The sequence below is a fragment of the Aotus nancymaae genome, unplaced genomic scaffold (genome assembly GCF_030222135.1).
Source record: "Aotus nancymaae isolate 86718 unplaced genomic scaffold, 86718_ANA_hifiasm-v0.15.2.pri h1tg000031l, whole genome shotgun sequence".
In the NCBI taxonomy this organism is placed as follows: Eukaryota; Metazoa; Chordata; class Mammalia; order Primates; family Aotidae; genus Aotus; species Aotus nancymaae.
In genome coordinates, this window is record NW_026988444.1 from 250801 (window position 1) to 276636 (window position 25836).

Sequence of the window (25836 nt, forward strand, 5' to 3'; positions counted from 1 at the left end):
GTGAAAAGTCCTAATCTACATTTGATAGGTGTACCTGAATGTGACGAAGAGAATGAATCCAAGCTGGAAAATATTCTTCAGGATTTTATCCAGTAAAGCTTTCCCAACCTAGCAAGGCAGGACAATACTCAACTCCAGGTAATACAGAGAATACCACAAAGATATTCCTCAGGAAGAGCAACCCCAAGGCACATAATTGTTAGATTCACCAGGGTTGAAATGAAGGAGAAAATACTAAGGGCAGCCAGAGAGAAAGGTCAGGTTACCCACAAAGGGAAGCCTATCAGACTCACAGCAGATCTCTCAGCAGAAACCCTGCAAGCCAGAAGAGAGTGGGGGCCAATATTCAACATCCTCAAAGAAAAGAACTTTCAACCCAGAATTTCACATCCAACCAAACTAAGCTTCATAAGTGAAGGAAAAATAATATTTTTTGCAAACAAGCAAGTACTCAGAGATTTCATCACCACCAGGCCTGCTTTACAAGAGCTTCTGAAAGAAGCACTACACATAGAAAGGAACAACCAGTATCAGCCATTCCAAAAACATACCAAAAAGTAAAGAGCATCACCATAATGAAGAATCTACATCAATTAATGGTCAAAACAGCCAGCCAGCATTAAATGGCAGCATTAAACTCACATAAATCAATATTAATCCTAAATTTAAATGGACTAAATGCCCCAATCAAAAGACTTAGACAGGCAAATTGAATATAAATCCAAAACCCATTGGTATGCTGTATCCAGACCTATCTCACATGCAAGGATACACAAAGACTTAAAACAAAGGGATGGAGGAAGATTTACCAACCAAATGGAGAGGAAAAAAAACAGAAAATGCAATTCTCGTCTCTGATAAAATAGACTTTAAAGCAACAAAGAAGGACGTTACATAATGGTAAAAGGATTAATGCCACAAGAAGAGCTAACGATCCTAAATATATATGCACCCAATACAGGAGCACCCAGATACATAAGGCAAGTTCTTAATGACTTACAAAGCGACTTAGACTCCCACACAATAATAGTGGGAGACTTTAATATTACATCGTCAATATTAGACAGATCAACGAGATAGAAAATTAACAAGGATATCCAGGACTTGAACTCAGACCTGGAACAAGTAAACTTAACAAATATTTGCAGAACTCTTCACCCCAAATCCACAAAACATACATTTTTCTCAGTATCACATCACACCTATTCTAAAAGCGATCACATAATTGGAAGTAAATCACTCCTCAGCAATTGCATAGCATTTCACAGGTTTAAATGAAATATTGGTTGGCTGCTTATTTGTTATTTTCCTCCCTTATTCCTTCCTGTCTCCATTGTTAAGCACAATTATTGGCATGAAAGAGGTTTTTAATACCCATTTTTAGACTGCATTCTAGCCTACGCAATAGAACAAGATTCCCGTTCTCTCTCCCTCTTTCTCTTTCTTTCTTTCATTCTTTTCTTTTTTTTCTTTCTCTCTCTTTCTTTTTTCCTTTCTTTTTCTTTCAAAAAAAAAAAAAAAGGAAAACAACAGATTTCGAAATTTTCTTCCTTACCTCCCCACCCCCATCCCAAATTAATCTGGACCTACAAACATCATCGTTATAATATTTCCCTGCAAATCATTTCTTTCAACAACGACAACAATGACAAAGTCTTTTTGAAAACTGTGTTTTAAAAGTTACATGGCTTTGTCTTCATATGTTTCACTTGGGTCACTGCCTGCCTCTCCAGCTATGATTTCCTCATGTTGGAATTCTGTTTTCAGGCTGATTTGTATTTCATGCTATAAACATTTTTTTTTTTTTTAGATGTACTCTCATTCTGTTACTGAGGCTGAAGTGCAATGGCACGATCTCCGATCACTGTAACCTCTGCCTCCTAGGTTCAAGCGATTCTCCTGCCTCGGCCTCCCAACTAGCTGGGATTACAGCACCTGCCACCACACCCAGCTAATTTTTGTAGTAGAGACAGGGTTCATGATGCTGGCTAGGCTGGTCTCAAACTCCTAACCTCAAGTGATCTACCCACCTCAGCCTCCCAAAGTGCTAGAATTACAGGCGTGAGCCACCGTGCCCAGCTCACTCCACACACCTGATTATCGGTTTTGCCCCATCTCCATTCTGGACTCTCTGAAATGTTATGATCATATTTTTCAGAGCTGTCCTGATGATCGTGTTTTCTCTCTTACCATCTACGCTTGCTTGTCCCTTTATAACAACCGTCTGTGGCCCTTTCATCTGCTCCCAAACCTGAGTCTTCCAGCCTGAGGCCTGCATTCCTCCTTCATTTCCTGAGCACACATAAACTTCCCTTCTGTGTGCTCTGCAGAGATCCTGAGGAAACACGGGGGCATGGGAACCCCCTCCAAGGTTCTCCCCACCGCCTTGTCTGGAAGTGTCCTTCACAAATGGGAAGGGGTTGCATATCCTGGCCTTCTTCCTTCCAAACTGACCCTTAACCTCGAGTGGCCTGGAGAGCGGGTTTCTTGGTGGGGAACAGGAAGGGACGCCTCTGTGCTGACAGCCCTGACCAGTGGAGCGCAGAGGCAGCTGAGAGAAAGGCGAAGCCCAGGTCCATGGACCAAGGTAGGGACTCCAGACAGCAAGCCATTGTGATAAGAGGCCCCCCTCACTCTCACCACAAACTCAGTCACACTAGCAAGTGCAACATACAATATGTGAAAATCCACACTTACGGAGGCCAGCTTTATCAGAGTCTACTTACAGGCACTGGGGAGCAGCAGAAGAGCTGAGGCAGAGAGGGGACCTGACCCGACGGTAAACGGCTGCCTGTGCAGAGAGAGGGCATAGGCCCTGCCTGCTACCTGCCCCCATGACCACCTCTAGACTCTGGTCACCATCCCGGTCACTTCTGCCTCTGAAATGGCACCTCCAGGTTCCTATCAGGCTGCACCCTCTCATTTATCTAGCTGTTGTACCCCAAAACCAATAAAAAATAATTTGGGGGGAAAAAAAGAAAAAAATATTGGTCTCCTTCTAGCTCCTGCCCTATCTGGTTCTATTCATAGCCAATTTCTTCTCCTTTTTAAAAATTTTAATTGCTTTGGGGGTACAAGTGGTTTCTGGTTACATGGATGAATTCTACAGTGGTGAAGTCTGGGATTCAGCACACTCCACACTGTACCCAAAATGCAGCCTTTTATCCCTTACCCTCCCACCTGCCCCGGAGTCCTCAAAGTCCGTTAAATCACTCTGTATGTCTTTGTGCATAGCCAATTTCTTAAGAGCATCCCGAACCCTGATCACCCACTCTCACCTCCCAGTCTGCCCTCTGCCCTCTACTCCTTTGTTATGGCTAAAGTGGCCCATGCTCTTCCTGTTGTCAACCCAACAGATGTTCTCTGTTTTTTTTCCTTTTCGACATCCCAGTGACATCTGACATGGCGACCCTTCTCTCCTACTTGAAACCATTCTGTCCTGGCCTTCGGAGGCTGGGCTACCTTGGCTTCCCTTTTGATTCCCCAAATGCCCCTTCTGAGTCTCTCTTGACTCCCTCTGGAAGCTCACTCATTCCCTCCACGGATATTTCTGGGGCACCAACTTGTTCCCAGGGAGTGCTTAGGCCCAGTGGATAGGCAATCGCCTCTTCTCTGGAAGAACTTAACATTTCAATGTAGGGTGAGGGCGGAGAGCACTGAGTAAGTGACAAATAAATGATTGCTTACGTATGTACCATGAGGACAGATGATGATAAGCACTAGGCAGCGAAAGAAAACGAGGTGAAGCTGATGGAGAGTGACAGTCAGGAGAGGGCTCTACCTGGATCAGGGTGATCAGAGAGGGAGGCTGCTGATCAGAGATGGAATGACACTGGAAGGTGACTGACATGAAGACCTGGGCAGCGTGCACTCGGCAAACAGAACGGCAAGTTCAAAGACTCTGAGGCAGGTCCCTGCCACATGTGTTCAAGGAGCAGTGGGGGAAAGATGATGAGAGATGAAGGAGTGGAGGGAGAGCAAACACCAAGGTGTCCAGGAGTGAGTGACAGTTTCTGTCATCGTCCCAATGAATCTACAACTTCAGCCCACACCTCTTGGTTAAGAATCAGACCTCTGGCCCAGCATAGTGGCTCACGCCTGTAATCCCAGCACTTTGGGAGGCTGAAGCTGGCAGATCACTAGGTCAGGGGTTCGAGACTAGCCTGGCCAACATCATGAAAGCCCATCTCTACTAAAAATACAAAAATTAGCTGGGCATGGTGGCAGGCACCTGTAATCCCAGCTACTCAGGAGGCTGAGGCAGGACAATCGCTTGAACCCAGGAGGCAGAAGTTACAGTGAGCAGATACCATATCATTGCATTCCAGCCTGGGCAACAAACTTAGTCTCAAAAAAACAAAGAGAATCAGACCGCTACAGTTAGGACATCTCTATGTCGATGTCCCAGAAATATCTCAGACTCAGCATGTCCAAGCCTAGCTTCTTCATTCCCCTCGGAACTACCTCCTATCTGGGATTCCCCATCCTGTGAAGGGAGACATTTTCCCCTAAGTGAACCGTGGAACTGACATATCGTGCTAGACTTCTTCCTTCCCTCCACACAGTCACAAACCCCACAGTGCCTGCCATCATCACATCGGGCATCTCTGTTGATCTCTGGAGCATTGGGACTGGGGTGACACTGCCACCACCCCAGTCCCAATGTTCATCAGTTCTTGCCCCAATTTCTGCAACAACCCTTTAACTGTCCTTCATGACCCAAGTCCCATCCCTTCTGGCCCACCTTCCATACTCCAGACAGCAGGGGCTTCCGAGGTACAGATAGCCCTCCTCTGCTTTCAATCTAGAGTATTCCATCCAAATCACTTGGAAAAGCGACCTGTCCTTCATCTGACTCTCAAGTCACGCTCTCTCCAACACACACGCAAACACGTGTGCCACAATCTCACTCCTCCAGCCCACCCGTGTCACGCATGCTCAGCTCTTGCCACGTCTCAGGCTGTCCCACACCCCACATCTTCCCACAGACTCACTCTTCCACCTGTGATACCCAGAGCTCCCTTTCAGTTAGTGGATGCCTGTCATCCTTCAGAACCAACCCGACGTGGTGCATAAATCCTGGCACAGCCGCGCAGTGAAACACTCTATGGCCATTAGAGAGAAGGAGGCAACACTCTGTCCTCCGCTTTGGCACCATCTCCAGGATATTCTGTTCGGGCAGAAGCCAAAGTGCAGAACAGTGTGGCGGGGAGGACAGCATTTGTGTTTTTTTAAAAAAGATTGACTATTAGAAGTATAATGGCAAAGATTTTAGAATTCAATAGAAAAATTGGAAAATAAAATGGAGGCAGTATCTAAAAGAAGCTGAGCACGTGGACAAAGAGATATTGAATGCATGAGGACGGAAATAAAGGAAACAGGATACTGATCCCAAGGGCTCAAACATCCAAAAAATCAGAGTCCCAGAGAGAGAAAACGGAGGGGTCAATTTTTTTTTTTTTTCCTGAGACGAAGTCTTGCTCTGTCACCTAGGCTAGAGTGCAGTGGCACGGTCTTGGCTCACCGCAACCTCCGCCTCCTGAGTTCAAGCAATTCTCTTGCCTCAGCCTCCCAAGCAGCTGAGATTACAGGCATGTACCACCACCCCTGGCTAAGTTTTGTATTTTTAGTAGGGACAGGGTTTCACCATGTTAGGCAGACTGGTCTCGAACTCTTGACCTCAAGCGATCCGCCCACCTCAGCCTCCAAAGTGCTGGGATTATAGGCGTGAGCCACCGAGCTGGCTGGAATCAAACTATTAAAGAAAAAAGATTCAAGAAAATCTCCCACAATCTAAACGCATGTGTTTCCAGATTGAAAGGCTGTTAAATTGTTTATCACAAATCACAATAGATGAAAATAGAACACAAAGCGACATCTCAAGAAATTTCACAACCCTGGGAACGGAGAAATCTCTAAAAACACGGAGGGAAGAACTAGGTATCCATCAGATGAGCTGTGCACATCAGAGGTGAAAAACGCTGGTCCCTCCGGGTAAGTGATAAAATTCTTGTTAGTGGATAATAAATGTATTCATAACTTCCTGTGTTTTCCCTTTTCTTTGGTTGCCTGGGAGCTCGGTGTTAAATCTTATGCTCCGTTGCAGGCATACACCTCAGCCAAGTTTTGCTGGGATGAAAAAAACGCCTTCCATCTTTAGTCCATATTACAAGGCTCTTAAACATTTATTTTCTTTTTAATGGCTTTATGGACTTTGCATTATTTATCATAAACTGTCTAAATCCCCTTGAAGCACACATGGGCATGAAAAATAAGCCTGAAGAAAGAGTCTGCCTGTATTCCACCCCAGCTTTCCAGAGGGCTCAGCCTGTAGCCTGTGCTTGGTGCACACTGCAGCCCTGGGGGCCTCTGTTTGAGGGAATAGTCCCCTCTCCTTCTGACGACTCTTTCTTCCCTTGGACTACTCGGTGATCTTCTTTGGCCGTGATTCTCATGTCTAGGGAAAGGAGAAAGGAAAATTCCTCCCTAGACTTTTTTATGTGGTCAGTTATTGCCTGTTACCCCTACCCGACTTTAATTCTGTGACAGTATGTGTGTTGCAATATTCTCTGTGGCTCCAACAATGCCTGGCTCACAGTAGGCTCTTAAATGTTTGTTAAAAGAACACATGAATCTGGGCTGTCAGGGCTTGAGGGGACTTCAGAGATGATCTAGTTCATCTGCTTATTTGACCCAAATGTAAAGAAGAGAAGTGACCTATTCAGGGTCACACAGGCAGCTGTGGGCACACCTAGGACCGTATGGCCCTCACCTGTGGGGAAGCATCAGTCAGCAGAAGCGCTGCAGGTGAAGAACATATCCTGTTAGGGAGACCTGGGTTCGAGTCTCTCATGTGCCACTTTCCAGCTATGTGTGATCTTGAGCAGAGTATTTAATCACTGAGAATGATTTTCTTAAAAATGAAAATACTGGGAGGCAATGTGTGCAGCATAGTAACTGGTTCACAAGAAGCACTCAAGAACTGTTAATTCAATTTGACTCGGTGTTTATTGGGGAAGGTGCTACCCTGGAAAGTACGCAGAGAGATCTGAAGATGGCAGACAATCTATGTCTTTGCCTGACTCTTTCCACAGCTGCCCGAGAAGCTACACTCAAAGGCTAGGGGATCAGAGTACCCCAGTCCAGGCAGGTTGGTCCATCTGCAAGGTGCAGAGCAGAATAAATGTCAGGAAGAGCTTCCCATGTAAACAACTGATAAAGACTCAGAATCCAAAGGTGGCATTTGGAAGAAGTGCATCAACAGAGAGCCAATCACCAGGCCTGGGAGTCCTCCCCTGAGAATATGGGTGGCTGGGCTCTTGTGCAGATGAAATAGATCAGTTTTATAAAGGAGTAAGGAGCAGCCCAGGAACCAGTGTCCCATTGCCTAGGTTCCAGGAGGAGGAACTGGAAATTGACATCAGAAACAGGGGCGGGGGAGCAGCCGTGCTTTTAGCCTGCGGCATACAATTATACATTTTTAATACGTGATAGTTTTTGAGACCCAGTTCTTTTGTTGTCTAGAAGAACTTCTCACTTGTTACTCTCCAGAAATGGATGATCTCCTTGCTGCCCTCATCTATGAGCATTAGATTCTGAGGCTCAGAGGAGAAAATCAGGAAGCCCTGTCCCTGTTCTGTCCAATCTCACAGACAGCGAGCCTGTGAGATTACTGCTCCCATGGTGGTCCTCTCTGACCATGCCCGTCACCTGGGGAGGGAGCAGGGCCCCCTACCCTCTACTCTCTTCCCTCCCAGAACCTTTAGGGAGAGAGGCTGATACACAAAACTATGAGCTCAACGGGAGGCCCTTAGAGAGAGATCACCGAAAGCCAAGCCTCCAACAGGCCCCCTCCCTATGCAGCCTCTCTTCCGTGACAGCTCCAACCACTGCCCTGTTCTGCACTGACCAGAGGTGCGGGGCACCTGGCAGCCTTTGAATTCCTCTCCAAGGCCACTATCTGCTTTCAGGTCAGCGTGCCGCTGGGGAGGAATGAACTGTGAGGTCCAGGCTCAGACTGTCTTAGAGTCCAGCAAGCCTGAGCGCTCCTCATCACCTACTGGGCTGGAGGGATGGGGCCCCATGCAAAACCAGCACCCCACCAGGGTACTTCTTGTTTTCTCTTTTATCTTTCAAACTATCTCTCAAAAGCACCTGATGCACAAGCAAGCGTGAAGCAGCAAATCATTTCCCTCCTCTGCCCTTTACAACCAAAACAAAATGAAAATAAGAAATGGACATGGCTTCCCTGCAGCTTCTCTCCCACATGCTTCCAGCAAAAGCCCTAGGTTTCTGTTCCCTTGGCCTTACCTGGCTCAGGCGTCTGTCCCTGAGGTTTGGAGGTTCTGATTGGCTGGTCCTGGAGTCAGGAGCTGTGGGCCGCACCAGAAGCACACATATAAGTGTGACTCCCTAAAGGAAGCCGGAGGTACGTGCATGAAGGAGGGGGTAGAGTGGCAGGCAGGGAACCTAAAGTACATCGGAAACCAGGAATGCAAAGGTTTGCTGTTGACTTTTCAGATGTTAAGAACCACGTCACCGGGCATGGTGGCTCACACCTGTAATCCCAGCACTTTGCAAGGGTGGATCACAGGGTCAGGAGTTCGAGACCAGTCTGGCAGATAGGGTGAAACCCAGTCTCTACTAAGAATACAAAAATTAGCCGCGTGTGGTGGTGGCCACCTGCAATCCCAGTTACTTAGGAGACTGAGGCAAGAGAATCGTCCCGGGAGGCAGCAGTTGCAGTAAACCAAGATTGCGCCATTGCACTCCAGTCTGGGCAACAGAGCGTGAATCCGTCTCAAAAAAAAAAAAAAAAAGAACCACTCGTCGACCAGACCTGACCTTTACCTCTCCCCAGTGAGAAACGTGCTATCTAAACAGCAATCTCAAATTGAGGCTTCTCTCTGGCCCCCAAAAGGGCAACAAGGACAGAAATGTGACTAAGGTAGTAAGCAGTAAAGAAAGTTCCTCATGATGCAAGAGAAAGAGAGGAAGGAAAGAAGAGAGGGAGGGAGAGGGGAGGAGGGTGGAGGAGAGAAAAAAAGGAGGGTGCTGTTTCCTTTGTTGTACAGAAGTTTTTTAGTTTTATGTAATCCCCGTTGTTTATTTTTGCTTTTCTTACCTGTACTTTTGGAATCAAATCGTTGTGCAGACTAATGTACTTTTTCCCTGTGTTTTCCTTTAGTAGTTTTATACTCTCAAGTGTTATGTTTAAATGTTTAATCCATTTTGAGTTGATTTTTATATATGGGGTGAGATAAGGATCCAATTTCATTCTTCTCCATATGAATGTCCAATTTTCCCAGTATCATTTAGTGAACAGACCCTCCTTTTCCCATTGCGCATTCTTGGCACCTTTGTCAAAAATCTATTGACTGTACAGATGTGCATTCATTTTTGGGATCTCTAATCTGTTCCATTGGACAATGTGTCTATTTTTATGCCTGTGTCATGCTGTTTTAATTACTATCACTTTGTAGTACAGTTTGAAATCAAGTAGTGTCATGCTTCTAGCTTTGTACTTTTTGTGCATGATTTCCTTGTCTATTTGGATTTCTTTTGTGTTTCATATGAATTTTAGAACTGTTGTTTCTGTTTTTATGTAAAATTACATTGGAAATTTTATAGGGATTTTATTGAATCTCTAGATTGTTTTGGATAGCACAAACACTTAAAAATATGAATTCTTCAAATCCATAATCATAGGATAGCTTTCTGTTTATGTGTGTTTTCTTCAATTTCTTTCATCAATATTTTATGGTTTTCAGCGCACAGGTTTTCATCTACTTGACTACATTTATTCTTAAGTTGTTTTTTGTTTTTGAAGCCAATGTAAACGAGATTGCTTTTTTAATTTGTTTTTTGAAAAGTTTATTTTTAGTGTCAACAAATCAATAGAAACTACTGATCTTTGTGTGTTTCTTTTGTAATCCTCGACTTTACCATATTAAGTTCTTAGTCCTAACAGATTTTTGGTGAATCTTTGAGGTTTCCTCTGCATGGGATCATGTCGTCAACAAACAGTAACAATTTCACCTCTTCCTTTCCTATTTGGATGCCTTTTATTTATTTCTCTTTCCTAATTGCAAGGACTTCCAACATGATATTCAATAGAAGTGGTGAGAGTAGGTTTCCTTGTCTTCTGAATTTTAAAGGAAAGGATTTCCATTTTTCACCATTGAGTATAAGGTGAACTGTATGCTTATCATATATGTTCTTTATTGTGTTGAGGTACATTTCTTCTATACCTAAATCGTTGAGAGTTTTTATCATAAAAGGATATCAAGTTTCATTGAATGCTTTTCCTGTATCTGATGAGATAATTACACGGTTTTTGTCCCTCATTTTGCTAATGTGGCGTTTCACATTTGTAGATTTACATTTGTTGAACCATCCTCCTATCCTAGGATAAATCCCACTTAATCGTGGTGAATGATGCTTTTAATGTGTTGTTTAATTCAGCCTGCTAGTATTTTGTTGACGATTTTTGCATCTATGTTCAACAGGATACTGGCCTGTAGTTTTACTTATTTATGTATTTATATTTGTAGTGTCTTTGTGTGGTTTTGGATCAGAGTAATGCTGGCCTCATAAAAAGAGTTTGAAATATTCCCTCCTCTTTAACTTTTCAGAAGAGTTTGTGAAAGAATGGTATTAGTTATTCTTTAAATGTTTGGTAAAATTCATTAGTGAAACCATGAGGTCTCTTAGGATCCTTTATATTTCTGTAGCATCAGTTGTAATATTTCCTCTTTTATTTCTGACTGTATTTGTTCTCTCTTTTTTTCTTAGTCTAGCTAAAGATTTGTCAATTTTGTTTATCTCTTATTTTCTTTTTTTGAGACAGAGTCCTGCTCTGTTACCCAGGCTGGAGTGCAGTGATGAGATCTCGGCTCACTGCAAGCTCCGCCTCCTGGGATCAAGCAATTCTTATACCTCAGCCTCCTGAGTATCTGGGACTACAGGCACACGCCACCACACCTGGCTAATTTTTGTATTTTTAGTAGAGAGAGGGTTTTACCATGTTGGCCAGGCTGGTCTCGAACTCCTGGCCTCAAGCAATCCACTAGCCTTGGCCTCACAAAGTGCTAAGATTACAGGCATAAGCCACCACACCTGGCCATTTATCCTTTAAAAATCCAAGGCTTGGTTTTGTTGCCCTTTTGCTGTTGTTGTTGTTTTTAGTCTCTTTCCTTTATTTCTCCTCTGATCTTCATGATTTCTTTCCTCTTACTAACATTGGGCTTAGTTTATTCTTCTTTTTCTATTTCCTTAAGGCATGATTTTAAGTTGTTTATTTGAGATCTTTCTCCTTTTTTGATGTAAATAGAAAACACCATTTTAAACCCCTATTTAAATCCGGTTGGTATGCAAGTTGACATGACTAGTAGTTACTGAATTTTTTTTTCCCTGAGACAGAGTCTGGCTCGGTCACCCAGCCTGAATGCAGCGGTGCGATCTCGGCTCGCTGCAACCTCTGTCTCCAGGATTCAAGCGATTCTCCAGCCTCGGCCTCCCGAGTAGCTGGGATTACAGGCGCCTGCCACCACACCCGCCTAATTTTTGCATTTTTTGGTAGAGATAGGGTTGCTCCATGTTGGCCAGGCTGGTCTCAAACTCCTGACCTCAGGCTATCCACCCGCCTTGGCCTCCCAGAGTGTTGGGATTATAGCTGTTAGACACCACGCCTGGCCCTGATTTTGTTTTTTTTTAAAGAAATAAAGCAACTTGTCCCAGGCCACGTGGAAAAACCAGGTGCAAACCAGACGAACAAGCGTGAGAAAATCTCAGACCTCTGGGCCGAATGTTCTGCTGCTCGTGCTGTTTACTAATCACAAAACTGGCTGTGGGTTGCAAAACTGTCACCTCATTTTTACATTCCCAAACTGACCAAAATGCCTTTATTAAATTTTCATAGTTTGACGTTGCAATATTAACTACACAGAGGACTGGCCCTCTGTGATTGATTCCATGCTCTGCAGGACTTCCTGGGATTTAAGGTAGCCTGCCTGTCTGGCCTGGCGTTCCTTGGCCTGGCAGATATATCCCACTTTCCTCACCAGACACAGAAAGCCCCTTGCTCCTTCCCTGGAACTCCCTCAAACCTCCAAACTTTGCATTTGCAGATTCTGCCTGGGATTTCTGTCCCCCAGCTCTGTTTCTAAGCCTACTAACTAATCATATTCATCCTTCGTCATCCAGCCCTGAGGATACCCATGCCCAGCTACATCCAGGATGGGTCCAGGTGGCCTTCCTCTGCACACCCTGACACTTATTCAACTATTCGTCATTCTGTAGACTAACCATAGAAGGACAGCAACTGTGTATTCCTTAAGTAGAAGAATCTAGAACATTGAGAGTTATATTTCAACATGAGATTTAGAAGGAACAAATATCCAAATTATATCATCAACAGAGGGTATGTATCCAGGCTTGCATTTTGATAACAGGTCCTCTCTCCACATTCTGAGTCAGAGACAATTAATTTAAAATTCCATTCACCCACATTTGATGATTAATGTGGGTGATGATAGGCTTACTTTCCTATCTTCAGCTCCTAGCACACTGCCTGACACACAGTAAGCATTCCACACATATTTGTTGAATGCATAAGTGAATAAACGAGCAAGGTAATGAATATTTGTTTAGAAGTATTTCTGGAAGTTTCCTTAAAGCCACAGAACTCTTTTCAGCAGATCATTTTGTCTCTGCATCCCTTCTGGATTCTGTATGTTGCTGGGATGCCCGAGTTATGTCCCAGTGCATATGATTTTTTTTGGTGTGTGAGACAGAGTCTCACTCTGTCGCCCAGGCTGGAGTGCAGTAGCGCAATCTCAGCTTACTGCAACCTCTGCCTCTCAGGTTCAAGCAATTCTGCTTCAGCCTCCTTAGTAACTGGGACTAGTAGTTACTGATTTTTTTGCCCCTGAGACAGAGTCTCACTCTGTCACTCAGCCTGGAGTTCAGTGGTGCGATCTCAGCTCCTTGCAACCTCTGCCTCCAGGATTCAAGCGATTCTCCAGCCTCAGCCTCCCGAATAGCTGGGATTACAGGCGCCTGCCACCATGCCCAGCTAATTTTTGTATTTTTTAGTAGAGATAGGGTTTTGCCATGTTGGTCAGGCTGGTCTCAAACTCCTGACCTCAGGCCATCCGCCACTACTCCCAGTAATTTTTTTTTTTTGTATTTTTAGTAGAGACAGGCTTTCACTATGTTGGCCAAGCTGGTCTCAAACTCCTGACCTCAGGTGATCCACCCACCTCAGCCTCTCGAAGTGCTAGGATTACAGGCGTGAGCCACTGCACCCGGCCCTCAGTGCATATGAATTTATTAAGGACAGCCAGCAGTGTGGAGGGGCTCCCTGTCACAACTTTTTAGAATTGGAAGGATAGAGGTTTCCCAGAATGGCAAATAGATCACCCAACACTTTCTGGCAAAACCGAAGTCTCTCTCTCTCTCATAGCTAATGTCTTACTGAACTCTTAGCAAAGTGATGTTCTCCAAGCTGCTGGGAAAGTTACAGAGGATGGGCAGCATCCAGATGCCCCATGAGCCCCCATTTCCTGACACAGACCCTTTGGAATCTCTCTCTTTACCTCTTTTCATTCATTTCATTCTTTTCTCTCTAGCCTCACTGGTGTCATTCAGTTCCCTGAGGCTGTGAAGCTCTTTTAGGCCACAGGGTCTTTGCACATGTCCTCCCCTCTCTGTTCCCTGTGGGTCCAATGTGACCTTCCCTAGGGCCTTCTCCAGCCCTCCCACATAAAGCGGGTCATCCTAGTTCACAGCACGTTGTGTTTCTTTTAGGATACTTATCACCACCTGCAGGCTTTGTGGTTTCCCTTCTGCCTGGCTCCCCTCTGGAATCTCAGCTGCCTCTGTCTCACCAGGGCACCTACTCCCTGGGGCCATGCTCAGGGACTGGCCCATAGCAGATGTCCAATAAAGATTTTTTTTGAACAAATTCATGTCATTCTGTAGGCTTGTGAATCACAGAAGCAGCATTTTCTCCCCCAACTTAAATCCACCCTATTAGGCCATTCTTGTGTCACTTTACAGGAATATCTGAGAATGGGCAATTTACACAGAAAAGAGATTTATTTGGCTCACAGTTCTGCAGGCTGTACAAGCATGGCTCCCGTCATTGTCCAGTTTCTGATGAGGCCTCAGGGAGCTTTTACTTTTGGTGGAAGGCGAAGGGAGAGCAAGAGAGAGAGAGAGAGGGAGGTGCCACATACTTTTAAAGGCCAGATCTCCCAAGTACTCACTCACTTTTGGGAGGACACCACCAAGCCATGAAGGGTCTGTCGCCATGACCCAAACACCTTCCACCAGGTCCCACCTCCAACATGGGGAGTTGTATTTCAACATGAGATCTAGAAGGAACAAATATCCAAATTATATCACCAACAGAGGGTATGTATCCAGGCTTGCATTTTGATAACAAAGGTCCTCTCTCCACATTCTGAGTCAGAGACAATTAATTCAAAATTCCATTCACCCACATTGACGATTAAATTTCTATTGCTATAGATTCCATCTGAAAACTATCCTATGCCTTATGTTCTTCTTTGCTCCTTTAGCTGTGTTTTGCACATTTGTATTCTATTTTCCCCGTGACATGGGCATTTGGTCATTAATGACTTCACTTCACCAGAGAACATTATTCTTTTTATTTCATTGTTGAGAATGTTTTTGTCCACAGAGAGATATTTTCATGATGGGCCCACGTGCAATTTCTGAGTAGCTATTTCCTAATGTGAAGTGTATTTTATAGGTGGTCAGAATGTTATAACATATTAGAACGCTTATGTAGAGGTCAGGATGGTGTATATTACTTGAGAGTTATTCTTGCCCGGGCTGCTTTTCCTGGGAGTGTTGTATCTATTCTGAAAAGTCCCTGGAATGAATCGTTGGTGGTGGTAGTTGGTGTGATTCAACTGTTGCTGGCGTTAGCAACAGACACAGCACATTGACCGTCAAACCTACGCCAGTTCTTCCCTGCACATCTTACTTTCCTAGACAACAGAGACACTGAGTACACCCCAACACAGAGGAACCCGTGCTCACACAGAGATTTGCCAAGTGGAGTCCTTTTGAGACGTACAAATTTCTTTTTTCTTTTTTTTGAGATGGAGTCTCTCATGTTGCCCAGGCTGTAGTGCAGTGGTGTGATCTCCGCTCACTGCAATCTCCACCTCCTGGGTTCAAGCAATTCTCCTGCCTCAGCCTCCCAAGTAGCTGGGACTACAGGTGTGCACCACCACGCCCAGCTAATTTTTTTGTATTTTTAGTAGAGATGAGGTTTCGCCATGTTGGCTAGGATGGTCTCTATCTTCTGACCTCATGATCACTCTCCTTGGCCTCCCAAAGTGATGGGATTACAGGCGTGAGCCACAGCTCCCGGCCCGAAATATACGAATTTCACTGTCTTGGACTTACTATAATGTGAAACAAAGAATAACGTGTATTTGTGTGTAAATACTAAGGGCTTATATTTGTAAACGACGTACCATGTGCTCAGCACTACGTTAAGCAGTCTCCACGCACCACCTCCATTAATCCTGGTGAGCACTGTACCCACTTTAAGGTAAGAAAACAGGCACTGAGTGGCCCTGCTTTATGTCACCCAGCAGGTGAGAGGTGGGGCTGGCATTCAGAGAGGGGCAGCCTGATTTTAGAACCCACCACACGGTCTTTATACATAGCTGCATGTGCATGCATATACACCCACACACATCACGCACATATGTATCATCTACACACGCACACACCCAACATGTGCAAACGCTTGGAGAAAGCTTCTGGCAGAGGATAATTCACTGTTAACTGTGGAATCCGGGAAAGGGTATGAACTTGGGATTGTTTACTTTTTACTCTACACATTTCTCTAATCATTTTAATGCTTTGAAACAAATGTGTTATCTCTGTACTAAAAAAAACAAGTTATTGATTTCGCTGTACGTGTTCCCACTGGAAAGGCTTATTGAATAATTGAATGTTATGAATGAATAGCTCTTCTTTTTTCTTTTGTTCCAGAGGCCTTTAGAAGAGCAAGTAACAAAAACTGGTGGAAAAAAAGCACACATTCAACAGGAAGCAACATCTAGACACCCTTTTGCCTTCCAGGAGACAAAAGAGAAAACAGATCGCAGACAACTTACATCTAAACCAGTAATGTTGCCTCCCTGGGTCATGCCAGCTGAAGAAGAATTCGAGTTATTGTAGTAAGAATACAAGGTAATGTGTGTGCTTTTTTTTTTTTAACCATTGTTTAAACATTCTGACCTCTGTACACTTTTCTCTAGGATGTGGACTGGTTTGAGGATGCTTGAGGCATGACTGTAGCAAGCACTCGCATACATATGTAGACATCATAAGCCATGCTCTCTGCTTCCCCAGACGAAATCTGTAATGCTTTGTTTATTCACGTTCCATCCTGCGTTTCCACGGCACTTGGTTCTTTGTGATTTTTAGGGGTATCTTTCACCCTCACTGCTCAGCGAACTGAGCTGCCTGGGCAGGCCTAGAGTTTTCTTTCTTTCTTTTTTTTTAAAAAAACTGTGGTTTGTAAGGCCTAGAATTTTCTTATTCGATTGCTTTTGTGTGTGTGTTTTGCCCTAGCTCCCTCACTAGTATAGCCAAGGAGCTCTTCATGCTTCGAGCCGTTTGTGGCACTTCCGGAATGATCTACATAGCTTTCGTCCATTTTTTACTGGCTTGTCTTTTTCAATGCTTTGGAGGCATTTTTTTTTAAGCATAGTGTGGATGTTATTTGGGATAGCAGTACTAATAGTAGCTAAAACTTATTAAAAGCTACTACGTGCCGGCAGTCTGCTGAGCACTTTACATGTTGCATTTCATTTTTATACTCACTTAGGAAACTGAGTCACAGAGAGGAGAGATAACTTGCCAGAGATTCAAGCACATTCCAGACAAACCCCTACACCAGACCTCCAGCCACCCAGAAACTCTCCTCTTCTCGGAGGCTTCTCTGCTTCCTCCACCTGTCCCTTCGCCCCACTGCCTCCTTTTAAAATCTGCGGCATATATTTTAGGGATACTCATATCCATTTTCAGGAATTCCACGATCTACACAGAGTTGACACCAAAATCAGAATAGCAATGTCCACCCTTCCCCCAAGCCCTAGGTCCGTGTCTCTGTCCACCTGTGTCTCCTTAAACTTCAACACAGACTTCAAATGGAGTGGCAAAAAAACAGATTCTTTAGGGAAAGGAAGGTCTCCAAGTCTGAACATCCCCGGTTTGAATTCAGACTCTGGCACGTCCCATGTGATCGTAACATAGTGTTTAAGGTCTCAAGTCACCTGTAAAATGGGTACAATATCTGCCTCGGGGTTAATGGTGAGGACTGACTGTGTGTATCTCACTCAGAACCCGGAGCCACAAATGGCTTCTTCCCCGCCAAAGACCCGCGCTTTCTCCTGGTCTCCGGTTCCCGGGGTAGGGGTGGGCGCAGTCCCGAGGGCCTTGGGCGGTGGCACAGTGGTTAGACCCCAGCCTCTGGAGTCGGCCTCGGTTCCGATTCTGGTTCTCCCCTTCTCCTGCTGTGGCGAACCAACCCACGGAGCTCTATTTTTTTTTTTTTTTAAGGATTAGATGTGTCCGTCCATAGACCACATAGTTAAGCGGTGCGTTCACTCACTGAGCGTTGATGGAGCCCCTACTATATGCCAGGCGTGTTTTACGCGCCGGGGACCCAGAGGCGCCCAGGTCAGACGAAGTGCAAACGATTCCGACGGGAGCCCTTCCATCTGCATTTCCCTTCGCAGGAAGCTCTCCGCCCTGGTGATTTTCAGCGTGGCGGCTTTCCCTCCGGTTCTTAGTTTGTAACTTTCGCGCCGGCCCCGCAGCCTCGCGCCCGGCCCTCCCTCCAGCGTCCTCGTTCAAGGTGTTGTAAGGCGCCTCCAAACGCCCAGCGACCCTCGGCCACGCCCGCTTGCGGGGCTGCACCGCCCCAGGGGTCCTCTCTAGGGGTTCCCGGAGAAGGGGTGGAAGGTGGGGGTGCGGGGGCCACAGCAGCGCGGGCGGGCACCCAGACCCAGGGATGCGGGAGGGCGGCCGGGACCCCGCCACCCAGGCCGGCGCCGCGCGGAGGAAGAGGAGGCGGCGCCGAGGCTGGATCCCCCCGGGGACCGGGAGCCGCGGCACCACCCCCAGCCCGCCCCACGCTCGCGGCTTGGGGCTGCCGCGCCCCGCCCCGCCCCTCTCCCGAGGCCCCGCCCCTGGGGGGGACCTCCCCCCCGACCGCGGCCGCCGCTCCGGTCCCGGCCCCGGCCCCGCCCCCCGCGCCCCCGCCCCGCCCCCGCCCCGGCGTGGGACCACCCTCCGCCCGCCGAGGCGGGGGCCCTGCGCGCCCGGCACTCTCGGAGGTCCGGGCCCCTTTCCGCCACCGCCGCCACCGCCGCCGTGAGTCCCGCGGAGCCGCGCGCGTCCCCGGCTGGGCCGAGCCGCCGGCCGACGAGCGGAGCCGCAGGAGCCCGCCGGGACGCCATGCGAGCCAGGTAGGCAGGCGGCGGCGGGGAGCGCCTCGGGCGGCGGGGCCCTGGGGGTCGTGCTCCGGGCGTTGCACACCCTGGGGGGCGCCGATCCTGCCCCCGCCGCCGGAGTTCGGGGATGCGGGGTGCCCGGGCGTGGCGGGCGCGGGGCGGCTTCAGAGAAGCCTCGCGCGCCCCTCGCCGCTTCCCCAGGCGCTCGGGTCGCCCCGGTGCTGGCGGGCCGGAGGCAGGGCCCGGGGTTCCGGGCACCGAGCAGCTCTCGGAGCCCCCCGCGTGCACTCGGGCCGACCCCCCACCCCGGCTCTGGCCACTTCCCGGCGGGCGGCCCTGTGGGGTGGCCTCCCTGGGCAACCCGACGCGTCCTCGGGGGCGAATCGGCGGGCGCGCTCGGCTGGCGGGGGCCGTGGGGGCCACGGGAGGGCGTGGAAGGGTCGGGGCGCCCCCCTCACGCGGCGCTGGAGAGGAGGGAAGGACGCGCGGTCTCCCGTTAAACTTGTTGGTGACAATGCATATTTCAACTTCTTCGGAGATCCCTCCTGTGAGGATGAAATTGAAAACTCCGGTTTCTGACTTGGCGATCGTGTGACCGAGCAGCCGCGAGGTGACAGCGCCGGCGGCCCGGGGGTGGGGACCGGCTGGGATAGAGCCGCGTTGTTCTCTGAGCGATGTTTACCGAGAAGCCCGATCCGCGGCTGGGGGTGTGTGTGTCTGTTGGGACCCCAACCCTGTGTCCCGCGGCTCCTAGCCCGGGGCCTGCGGTGTAGACGGGGCTGGGAGACAGGCCCAGCTGGCCCTGGCCGGGTGTCGGGCGCCCAGAGATACCGCGCGGGAGGAGCCGCGGGAGAGCCGCCGGGCTCTGGGAGCAGAGGGTCCTGGAACCTGAAGGATCAGTGAAATTTCCTGAAAAATCTTATTGCGAGATTTTATTTTCTGCTTATTCTTTCCAAGTTAGTAGGCAGATTGGAACTATAGAATGTATCCGTGATAATAATAAAGTTCGCACAACTTTTGTTCTGATTACAGAAACAACGTGTGCTCAGGGCAGAAAGCTAAAGAGAAAGATAAACAGCAAACAGTAAAAAATCCCCAGTCCCACAGTTTGTACCAGCCTTGTCACAGCCTCGCAGATTGGAACCTTAAGTTAGACTGAAGCCATTCTCGCCTAAACCAGAGAATCCGTGAATGCAGCCTCCCCTTCCCACCCTTGTGAGCATCTCTGAGCTCCGAAGTTGGGGTTTTTTTCCTTGCGCCCTACCGGAGCAGAGTCTCTGCTGGCCACGAGTCCCCTTCCCAGTGGGCTGGGGTTTTCCTTGAGATCTGTGGCCCAGATGGAATGATGAGAGAGGCCTGGAGCCTCACCGCCCTCTGTGGTTTTGGTTCCTTGCCTTGTAAAAATCAAGGTAATGATTCTCAATCTGCTTCTCAGGCCACCATAAAAATTAATGGGTGGTTTGCAGAGCGTTTTGACATCGTGGATGGACAGCGGCTGTATTTTAAGGCACTGGGGAACATTTTGCTGCTCCACATTGCAGTGGACATCCAGCATAATAGGCTACATCTCACCTGGCCGTCCTGCCTAGGAAACAGACTCCAGGAATGTCCAGTGGAGCCCTCAGGACAATATTCCTGGTTCCCTGCTCTGTGCCCTCGGGAGTGGGCCAAATCCCTCAAAGTGGGAAGCTTGGGAGGAGCCAGCGCTCTCAAATTCCCCTCCCCCACGTCTGCTTTGTGTGTGTAGGCGAATTTCTTAAAGTAAGGGGGCAGTGATATTTAGGCGGGGCCCCTGATTGCCCACTGCCTGATGCTTGTGGGTCTGTGGAATGCCCAGGCCGTGCTTATCCAAAAGAACAGTTAGTTCTGGCAGGACGCGTAAACTGAACAAACCTGGCTTCCTAGGGATTTGTATGGCTCACTTGTTTACTAAATGAACAATGACCGGCTGCAGAGAAGCCCAGGACACTTCTGTGAGCTTTATTTTTTTTTCCTGTTGTCCCAAGACTACACTTTAGTGATCTTATAAAACAATGAATAAGAACCCAAGCCATTTGTTAATTCCCGGCACCAAAGGCCCAGGTGGAGAGAGGTACTTCACAGCATGCGTCTTGTCCCCAAGCACCCATGCCCTCCCCCTCAACAACGACATCATCAGGGTAGAAGATCCTCTTTCTGTAACAATTTGTCATTTGATAGTTTCATTTTAAAAATTGTCGTTCCCACCAGCATGTGGATCTGACCAAGCTCTGTCTAGTTGTAGATCACAGCTCAAGCCTGGGTTTTGGAAAGACCCAGAAAGTGGGCTGAAAAAATTGCTGATAAAGTGTCCTTCACCGGGTGCCTTGTCTGTTAATGTGTTGTGCTCTTAATTTTCTCTGTAGAGAAAGGACCTTCGGGGATTTTCTTCTTTGCTCTTGTTTGCTAATCCGGCAGCCCGGAATTGTTTCCCTCTGGGCTGCTTGAATAGACTTTCTTATTCTAATGTTGTTGGGTTCTAGTCTGATCCTAAGATATGCGAATGGTGAATGTGGTTTACGCCCTTGAGTCCTGGGAGGTGTTCCTGGTTTTAAATCCTGGAATCCTGGCCAGTTAAGAGCCCTTGGTTCCCCAGAAATTGCGTGGGAGGTGTGTGTGCTTTCTCTTCCTGGGGAGCTTCTTATCGAGCCCTTGACCCAAACAAGGTGAAGAGCTCCAGAGTGCGGCCCCTGCAGACCTTGTCCCTGGCTCCGGGCAGACCTCCCAGCTCCCTGTTTCAGGTACTAGCCTGTTTTGACCGGGTAGGAGCTGCTGTTTACAACTGGCCAGCCATGTGGATTTCCCTTAGCTTTATTATTTTCAAATTCCACACCTAAATTGGGCTCTGTTGTGATTTTTCTTCTGAAAATTGGGGTCAGACCCCTGGGACATTTCCCAAGGCCCTGGAGGTGGACATCAGGTCTTCTTTGTTTCGAGGTCGCTGCCTGACAACCAGGAATCCGAAAAGGTCACCGAGCGCTAAACAGAGTTCTCAGAGAGTGCTCGGGTCAGCTTTGCTCCTGGCCAGGATCGAGCCTCAGGCCACACGGGGTTTCCACGCAGCTTCTGGGGAGCTGGGCTGGATCTCTGGGCTCCCCAGCTATTTGCCCAAAGGGACTCTCACATTCTGCCACCAGCCTGTGGAGCAGCGGCAGGAAAATAATTCATCTAGCCCCCAAACGGCCGGGGAGCGTCCAGCTACTTGATTCGGTGTGCTCCTGGAAGCCGAAACCAGCACCTCGGTGGGCCCTGAGGGCATCCGCGTGTTACATAACTCAGCACCTGATGCCACCGTGACCTCACTACAGGGAAAAAGTCTCAATAATCAGTCTTTGCAAGGCCAGGGAGTGCAGAACGTGCTTGAGAAAGAAAGGCTATGTGTAGTGTTTTAAGAAGGGTAAAATCCCATGTAGAACATCACAGCCTCCCATCTTCCAGGTGAACACTGCCTCCTGAAGACATCAGGAAGCATGTCGAGCTGAGGAAGTACAATTGCTGTACTGAAGCCCTGTAATTAACTTTAGATTTGGGGTATTTTGAGGGATGGAAATAGGTGGCACTCGTTGCGGGCTTACCATATTGTAAGCCCCATGCGTGCACTTCTGAATCCTCACAAAAACTACCAGGGGTTCCGTTTTACAGCGAAGCTGGGAGAATTTAAGAAACTCCTTCAGCCCTAGAGTTTGATGAGTGCTTGAGTTGGGATTTGAACCTGGATCTGAGTAGAGAGTACTGAGCTTTTCATCACATCTCCCAGGGTGCTGAAATTAAAGAAACAAACGGCTCTCAGTCACACATTGCACCTGAAGTTACAGGCATGCAAATAGCAGGGAGCCAGCCTCCCTCACACAATTAGAAAATAGCTTGTGCTCTGAAGGTGATGAAGTCTTTAAAACCTGTGAAGCCTTCTCAGCCTAAATGGAAGGCAGCCATTTTCCACGTTTGTTCTGAAACCCTCACCCCGTCGCCAGGGTGAAGCATGGTTTATTGGGAAGATTGTGACTTTGAAGTTGGGATAACTCAGACAGGATTTGGTAAGACGTCTTTTCCTTGTCCTGTGAAAATATGGTGTTTGGGCACATGAGGTCACTAGAATAAGATTAAGATTATAGGAAGGCTGTTAAGTAAATGTACAAAAAGGGTTCTACCTTCCTCTTTACAATCAAATAAATGACATACTAATGAGATTATTCTTATCTGCTCAATAAAAGCTTGTCTCAGGAGAGCTCTCTTTGCTGAGACCGGTTACCAACTCTTCTGAAGAGATTGAAAAGAATACCTCCTTTGAAAGGATCTTACAGTTCCAAGTTTTTATTAAATCTGGCCCCCCACAGTCCTGCATAACTGAGGAAAACCCTGCCGCATTTTTTGTTTTTGTTTTTGCTTTTTTTTTGAGTTGAGAGTTCTCTGTCATCCAGGCTGGAGTGCAGTGGCTCAATCATAGCTCACTGCAGCCTCCAATTCTTGGGCTCAGGCAATCCTCCTGCCTCAGTCTCCTGAGTAGCTGGAACTATTCAGGTGTGCACCAGCACACCATGCTAATTTTTTTTTATTCTTGTAGAAATGGTGTCACGCTGGTGTCCAGGCTAGTCTTGAACTCCTGGTTTCAAGTGATCCTCCAGCCTTGGTCTCCCAAAGCACTGGGATTGCAGGTGAGGCACGTTGCCCTGCCCTGCCCCCTTTTTATGAGCTACTAAAGTCTGCAGGCCCGAAGGAAGTTTTTCTAGCCCCTCTAATGTAGGAGATCCCTGAGCCCATAGTGTGCTGGTAAACCTGCTCTCCGAGGAAAAAGCAGAGCCTCGACTGCAGCATCTGCCAATTTCTGTGACGTAAATACTCTCACCATGGCTAATTTCTTTTTTTTTTTTTTTTGAGTCTTGCTCTGTTGCCCAGCGTGAAGTGCAGTGGCGCTGTCTCGGCCCACTGCAACCTCTGCCTCCCAGGTTCAAGCAATTCTCCTGCCTCAGCCTCCTGAGTAGCTGGGACTACAGGCATGTGCCACCATGCCCAGCTAATTTTTATATTTTTAGTAGAGACCGGCTTCCCCATGTTGGCCAAGCTGGTCTCAAACTCCTGACGTCAAGTGATCCTCCTGCCTTGGCCTACCAAAGTGCTGGGATTACAGTTGTAAGCCACCATGCCCAGCCTGATTTCAAACTGCCAGTTAGGGCTGGCAACATTACTAAATAGTAACAATCTGTGTGAGCCCATAAGAGCTGGGTCCTGCTCACCGTTCATTGCGCCGAGCCCACATCCGCGACACCCCTGCTTCTGCTTCCCTCAGCCCCATCACTTAATGAAAGAAATCGTGGCCTCACTTCTGCTCGCTCCATGTCTGCCTGGGAGCAGTGCTGAAAAAGGATTTGGGTGCTATTGAGTAACCGAATTTGGACAGCAGAGTAGAAGGCTTCAAAACTCAGGCCGCATTTTAAAATCACCCGGGAGCTTAAAAAAACAACAATAAATGTTCCAGGCCCATCCCGAGTTGAATCAGAATGTCTGGGTGTGGGGCCAGACCTCTGTAGAGGTGGAAAGCTCTCCGGGTGACTGTAATGTATGTCCAGGGTGAACACCCATGTGGTGATGAATTTGTACAAGAAGAAAGTTGGGGAGGCAGTTTGGGGCAGGGCTTGGCAGACCCTGTATTTGAGCCCAAGGAGGTGAGAGGTCCCTTGCAGAGCAGGGAATGTGTTTCCTTGAAGCCTCTGGGCTGGAGAGGAAGTGCTGGGCTGGGAGAGGCAGGCGGAGTCCGTCTGTCTGTCCTCCTCCAGCGGCGCTTGTCCTGCCCCGGTGAGTTCCACATACTTGTTTAGCTTTGGTTGCTTCTGCTGGTTTAGAGAGGAAAAGGGTCTTCCAGGAAGTCGGGGCGGGGTGGGGGGGTGGTCAGGATGAAGCCAGGCAGACCCCATTGGGTGCGTGTGCTGTTCTCAGATATTAAAGCAGAGGGGCTTACTGGGACCATCCAGGTGAAGGAAAGAGAAACCCCACGGCTCAAGGACTGTAGCTGAACGCTTCGAAAGGGTCCTTGAGCTTGGGCGCACACATAAGCCGATTATTTTTTCTCCATGATAATTAGCAGTAAAATTATTTTAAAGTGTGAGAGCTTTCTTTGGAGGCAGTAAGCGTGTGGGAGGGAAACGCCATTCAACTTCAGAGCCAGCCTTGGTGAGCAGGGATGGGACTGGGGAGAGGCACATAAGGCCCCTGGGTGCAGGATTCAAGGAGGTGCTCGCTCTGGGGGGTGTCCTGCAGGCCAGGAAGGCTGTTTGAGAGGGGGGGCCCTGTGCTCACTTCCTTAGAGTTGGGCGGTGAGTATGGAAGAGCTCCCACGTGGGAACCTAGTGTGAAGAGCAGGGGCTGGGATCACACCGCTGGGTCACCCCCTGCCGGGGCAGGCAGGCTAAGGGGGACTCCAGTGAAGGAGCAGCTGGGATAGAAGAACAAGTATCCTGCATGGCCCTGAAGCCAACGAGGAGAAAGTTGGGGGTACAGGGAGAGGGGGTTGAGAGCTCAAACAGACAGGACAGTTCTGGGTCAGTCATGTGGAGAGGATTTATGAACAGGAGGACTGCAACCCTGTCACTGTGGTAGTGGAGAAACTCCTATAACAGAAGAAATAGCACAGGGCAGAGGCCACACAGAAGAATGTTGGTGATAAAAGAAATTGGACTGTATTTGATGGTGTGGAGATAGGGCTGGAGGGAGCCAGGGGTGGGTCAGAGGGACTGGGATTCTAGCAGGGGTGGAGAATTCTCCTCGGGCACTGGGGGGTGGCTGCAGATACTGAGAGGGAAGCACTGGGTGTGAATAGCTGAGCACCAGGAGCAGCTGGTGAAGAGACCTTCCCCAAATGCTTTTTCAGATCGCACATCTGCAGCTTTTTCCCACTAGCCTTTGTGGAGGGCGGGCCAGGGGGCCCATTTGTCTTTAAGACGCAATTCACAGACTCACTTGCTCTTTCAGGCCCAGTTCACGCTCCCTTCTCAGACAAACCTGAGTGACCCTGCACCTGTGTCTGTCTGTGTCCTGGCTTTCTTAGCTAGGCATGGCGCTGCTTGGGGGCAGATGCATTTTATTATCTCTGCATCCTCCATACACAAGAGCCCCTCAGACACCATGCCCAGTGCATGAAAGAGCTGGCAGAGAGAGAGAGAGGCTGGCCAAGGTAAAGGCTTAGCCTGGTGACTTCATACAGCCGTGTAGTGACAACTCCAATATTCTCTTCTTGACATCTTGGCAGTGTAAAACTTACAATATATGATAGAAGTAATTCCTCCCTATGAATAATAACCAGCTTACTTATAAA

The 25836-nt window shown here is 47.9% G+C and overlaps 1 protein-coding gene across 1 annotated transcript in view; it reads left to right on the top strand.

Moving 5' to 3' along the window:
* The first annotated feature begins 18374 nt into the window (after positions 1-18374).
* Positions 18375-25836, top strand: part of SH3BP4 (SH3 domain binding protein 4) — a 100950-nt gene continuing 93488 nt past the window's right edge. The window contains exon 1 of the mRNA XM_021676894.2: positions 18375-18527. The gene's annotated coding sequence lies outside the window, so the exon portion shown is untranslated. The remainder of the gene's footprint in view (positions 18528-25836) is intronic.